Below are 5,894 nucleotides of genomic sequence, written 5' to 3' on the forward strand. Positions count from 1 at the left end.
TAGATCCAAAGTATCAAGGAGTTTTGCAGTATTGTGTAGGGCAAAACATATTCTGGAACAGAGGATGTTGTATACTCTATATTGTTGTCTTGTCTTACCCTATTTGAGTTACTGTGTGGAGATATGGGGAAATGCATATAAAAGCACTTTAAACCCATTGATTACACTACAGAAAAAAGCTATGAGGATTGTACATAAGGTCAGATATCGTGATCACACAAATAACTTGTTTCTAATGTCAAATGCCTTAAAGCTCATGGACTTATTCAAATTTAAATTGGCACAGTTAATGTATAAAGCAAAGACTCAAGAACTCCCAGGTAACATTAACAAATGATTTATAGAGAGGGATAAGGGATATCATTTGAGAGGTAACCACAACTTTAACAAGGGTTATGCTCGCACCCATCTCAGGAGCAGGTGCATATCATTCTACGGAGTTACCATATGGAATGGGCTAGAGGAAAATATGAAGGAAAGCAGAAATATTGCTCTATTTAAAAAAAGGTTTAAAGAAATTCTTTTTGTTAAATACCAAAATGAGGAAAGGGAAGGTTGTTAATCTTCTGGAAACTAAGGTGTGGTTTTCTGTGTCTTTTTCTTCTGTATTACATTGTGGATACTGATGTTTGTTATTTATTTATTTTGTGTTGTTTCAGTATTAAGAATGGAAAAATTATGTTTATTTATTTATTTTGTGTCAATATTAAGAATGAAAAATTATTAGAACGGATGATACTGAAATATATGTATTAATTAATTGGATTATATAATGTAAGCATAATTGTTAAGTATAAACAGGGGTAGGACAGGCTTCTTCCTACTCCTTTTCGAACAATTGATAGGACTGTACTCTACTAGTTATTTGTTATTTATTATTTTTATTTTTAAATCATGTTCGAAATAAAGATTCATTCATTCATTCATATTCATTATATGACTGTAACTTGTGTATGACTGTAACTAAGATGTTTTGGTAAACAGCTAAAATAACACAAATTCTGTCTGTGACCAAATATATATGGGCCTAACTGTAGAATCCATTGCTGGAAATGTGTTTATTTGGTTTGTTTAAAAAAACTAAGCATTAAGTGAATAGGACGAAAATGATCTGTCATATCCATAAATACTTGAAATACGAAAATTATCTATCTCATAAATGATCTATCTCATATCAAAATATCCATAAATACGATCGGTCATATCCATAAATACTTGAAATACAAAAATGCATCTATCTCATATCGAAATGCATAGTAAGCGAATGATCTGTCATATCCATACATACTTGAAATATGAACTTGAAATCGTCCTCAGCCACTGTAGTAAGGCGATGACGTAGTCCGAACCAAATATGCAAATATGCAGGCGCGGTATGATGACGCGCTCAAACCAAATATGGTGTCCAAGCGTCCGGGTGATGCGCGTGTAGGCTGCAGCTGGATATACTTGGTTCTTACCGAGCCTCCTCCCGGATGTTCCTGGCCAAGAGGCTCGGTAAGAACCCTGCTGTGACAGGCTGAGGGAGGGGTCGCCACTGTACAGCACCTGGAAGGCTCCTGTAGCCACGGAAACAACCACCTGTCAATCAACACTACAAAATCATAATATACTACTACTACTGCTACTACTACTACTACTACTACTTGTTATGTTCAATAACGGAGTCGAACTCAGAGCTTCTAGTCGGAGCTGGCAACTCCATTTAATCAAACACGAGTGTCACACATCACGTAATACGGCACTGTTGTAAAGCCCAAACTGTCGTAAACTACAGACGTAACATTTCCCCCCCCCTCACACAACCTAGGTGTGATACTCAGTCATGTAGTCACGCAAGTGCTCGGGCCTGTTGCGTGCTCGAACCAGACGTGGCTCTGGTGCAGTCACAGCCACTGGTGGCGGCTCCACGCCTTGGGGCTGAGCCTGGTAGGCCGGGGTTGCTGCTTCATCCAACCGTGCGGCTGGCAAGACTGTGGAAGAGGCCACACTCAGCGCTGGGCCAGGGGGAGGCTGCACCTTACGCAGGCGGGTAGCCTGCTAGCGAGTGCCGTCGGCGAGCCTAAACGAGGCCGGGCCAAGCTGTTTGCTGACCTGGACAGGGTCAGACCAGAACGACTGGAGTTTGTTGTCCCGATGAGGTCGTCGGATCCTGACCCAGTCCGACACAGCAATGACAGGTGGCCTAGCACGTCTGGCCCTGTCGAAACGATCCTTCATCAAGCGCTGGTGTTTGGTGACTGTGGCTTGAACTGGATGGACCGGGGGCTGAGCTAGTGTAGGGCGGAGCCTATCGAGAGGCAGCTGGAGCTCCCGCCCCAGCATGAGGGAGGCTGGGGAGACTCCTGTAGTGGCGTGTCGCGTGGCCCGATAATCCTTGACCAGGGTTTCGAGTTCCCTGTCGATGCCTGGCCACCACACAACATCACGACAGCGCTGTTTGAGCCTGACTATGCCCAGGTGACCCTCGTGCGCCATAGCAAGGATACGCGCCCGAAGGACACCTGGGACCACAGTGCGGAACCCGCGAGCGACACAGGTGTCATTCCAAACCGACAACTCCTCCCTGATCCTGGAGTAAGTGAGTAGCTCGTCAGGTACTCTTGCCGGCCACCCCTGCGTGATGTAGGTTGAGAGTGTAGAGAGGGTGGGGTCATCGGCTGAGGCATCCCGGAGCTCTTTCAGCGACACCGTCTCCTGAAGGGGTGTGTGGAGGAGCTGGACGAGGTCATGCTCAGCCTGGTCCAGTCCGGGGGTCAAGGTTGGGGCTGTGGGTGGGCTGGGGATTGAGCGTGATAGCAAGTCGGCTACCACGTTGTCTCGTCCTGGCGTGAACTGTAGCCGATAGTTGTACTGCTGCAGGCGGTCGGCCCAGCGGTGGAGGCGGAGTGGCTTGTGACCGGTGCCAGACGTGGCCAGGAGGGTGATGAGGGCCTGGTGGTCTGTCCTCAGTGTGAATAAACGTCCATAGAGGTACATGTGCCAGCGCTCACATGCCCAGAGGCATGCTAGGGCCTCCCGCTCCCCCACCGAGTACTTCTGTTCCGTGGGGCTGAGAGCACGGGAGGCGAAGGCGATCGGTCTCTCCACCCCCCCTTGCAGCTGGGACATCACCGCACCAATGGCTGTGGCAGAGGCGTCGCACGTGACAAGAGTGGGGCTGGCCAGGTCGAAATGCGCCAGGACCGGTGGCGAGGTGAGTTGGGCCTTCAGGAGGCGTACGGCGTCTGAGCAGGCAGACGTCCAGAGCCAGGGCTCGTCATGCTTCAACAGCTTCCGCAGTGGTGTGGTTGTGGCCGAGTACTGTGGCAGGATACGGAGGTAGTACGCCGTCATGCCTAGAAAGGAGGCCACCTGAGCGGCTGTGGTGGGCTCCGGGACATGATGGATGGCCTCGGTGTTAGAGTGCAGCGGGTACGTGCCATCAGCTGAGAGGCGGAACCCCACAAAGTCAATGGCTGGGGCGGCGAATACACACTTCTCACCATTGAGTGTGAGGTGATGCTTGGCCAATGCACTGAACACACTGTGGAGACGCTCGTCGTGGCTCTCGACGGTGGCCCTGTGAACCACGATGTCATCAAGATAGATGGCCACACCTGGGATCCCAGCGAAGATGGAGGCCATGATCTTTTGGAAGCAGCTGGGGGCGGAGCTTAAACCGAAAGCCATGCGTTTGTAGCGGAAAACCCCTCTGTGAGTGATGAACGCTGTGAGGTTGCGGCTCTCGGGGTGTAGTGGCACTTGGAGGTAACCCTGACGGAGGTCCAGTTTAGAGAACACGCTGGACCCGTAGAACTGGGCGGTGAGCTCCTCTATCGTTGGCAGGGGGTATTTGTCAGGGATGATGGCCTTGTTTACCGCTCTCAGATCCACGCAGATGCGCAGCCCCCCAGACTTCTTCTTCGCCACCACCAGGTTGGAGATCCAAGGCGATGCATTTACCTGCTCAATGATGTCGCTATCGAGCATGCTCTGTAGTTGAGAGGAGATGTCATCGCGGAGAGCCAGGGGGGAGCGGCGGAGGGGCTGTATAACAGGCATCACTGTAGGATCTAACAGAGGCTGGTGGGCAAAAGTGTCGAGGCAGCCTACACCGCTGAACAGCGCAGGCCACTGTTGCTGCCAGGGGATGGAAACGGTGTGAATCTCTGAGCCAGCTGTGTCTCGCAGGGTGAAACCGAGGGCGTTGAACAGGTCGAGGCCTAACAGGTTGGTCCCGTGGCGTGCAACGTTGAACCTGAAAACCGGCAGTGTCCTCTCCCCGTACTTCACAGGCAGCTGAAAAGAGCCCACAATGTCAATCTCAGAGTTGGCATAGCCACGCAGGGTGGTGGAGGGCAACCCCAGGGGCACATGGGAGAAGAACTGTGTATAGGTCGTCAAGTTCACAAGGGACACTGTGGCTCCAGTGTCTAGGAGGAGCGGCAGAGTGACATCACCAACCATCAACGAGCATGTTTTGAATGGCGCTCGTCCTGAGCTGACATTATGGATGACTGTGGTAGGTGACTGGGAAGCTCTAGCTGGGGCAGACCTGCAGACCTTGTGAAAGTGGTTTAGTCTCCCGCAGTTGGAGCAGGTTTTACCACGGGCTGGGCATGTCTGAGCTCTTGAATTGTGTGCAGAAGAGCCGCAATTCCCACACGGCTGGTGTGGCTGGTCGCGTGACCGAGAGGCCAGTAAAATGCTCTCCCCGCCGCTGGCTGCACTCACGTGGAGGAGGGGCACCTGTAGGCTGTGCGCGCCCTCTGCCGGTGAGCTGGGAGAGGCTGAAAAACTGACTGCACATTCCAATGCTGTTTCGACCAGGGCCGCTATGTTCAGAGCTGCTGATAATGTAAGTTCATCATTTTCCAGTAACAGTTTTTCCCTAATCTTGTCACAGTTCGTGTGTAAGATGAGTTGGTCTCTTATCATTTCGTTCTGTAATGCCCCGAACTTGCATGAGCTCGCCAGACCCCGCAGATCAGCCACATACTGTGTCACTGTCTCACCTGTACGTTGGTGTCTTCGTTTGAATATGACGCGGCGGAGAAGAGCGCTTTGTGGAGGGGCGAAGTGTTGCTTCAGTAGTTCCACAGCGTCTGTGTATCTCGCCGCGGTGCCGAGAGTTCCGAACACGCGCTGACCCTCTGCTCCTAGGCAGTGCCGCAACAGCGCACATTTCCTCTTGTCAGATACGTCCTCTAAGCCGGCGGCTAGGATATATGTCTCGAACGAGGAAATCCAGCGGTTCCACGGAATCGGTGGTTCTGCCGGGACTGCTAGGAAAGGAGAGGGTGGGGATAGAGAACAATCAGCCATCCTCGTCGCCAATGTTATGTTCAATAACGGAGTCGAACTCAGAGCTTCTAGTCGGAGCTGGCAACTCCATTTAATCAAACACGAGTGTCACACATCACGTAATACGGCACTGTCGTAAAGCCCAAACTGTCGTAAACTACAGACGTAACACTACTACTACTACTACTACTACTACTACTACTACTACTATTATTACTACTGTTGTTGTTACTACTACTACTACTACTGCTACTAGGCTACTACTGCTACTGCTACTACTGCTACTACTACTACTGCTACTACTACTATTATTACTACTGTTGTTACTACTACTACTACTACTACTACTGCTACTACTACTATTATTACTACTGTTGTTACTACTACTACTACTACTACTACTACTACTACTGTTGTTACTACTACTACTACTACTACTACTACTACTACTACTACTACTACTGCTACTACTACTACTACTACTACTGCTGCTAATACTACTGCTACTGCTACTACTACTACTACTACTACTACTGATACTATTGCTTCTACTACTACTACTACTACTACTGCTACTACTACTACTAGCTGCAATGTTTGCAGGAAAA

The sequence above is a fragment of the Nansenia antarctica genome (assembly GCF_963989245.1).
Source record: "Nansenia antarctica genome assembly, chromosome: 5".
NCBI lineage: Eukaryota > Metazoa > Chordata > Actinopteri > Argentiniformes > Microstomatidae > Nansenia > Nansenia antarctica.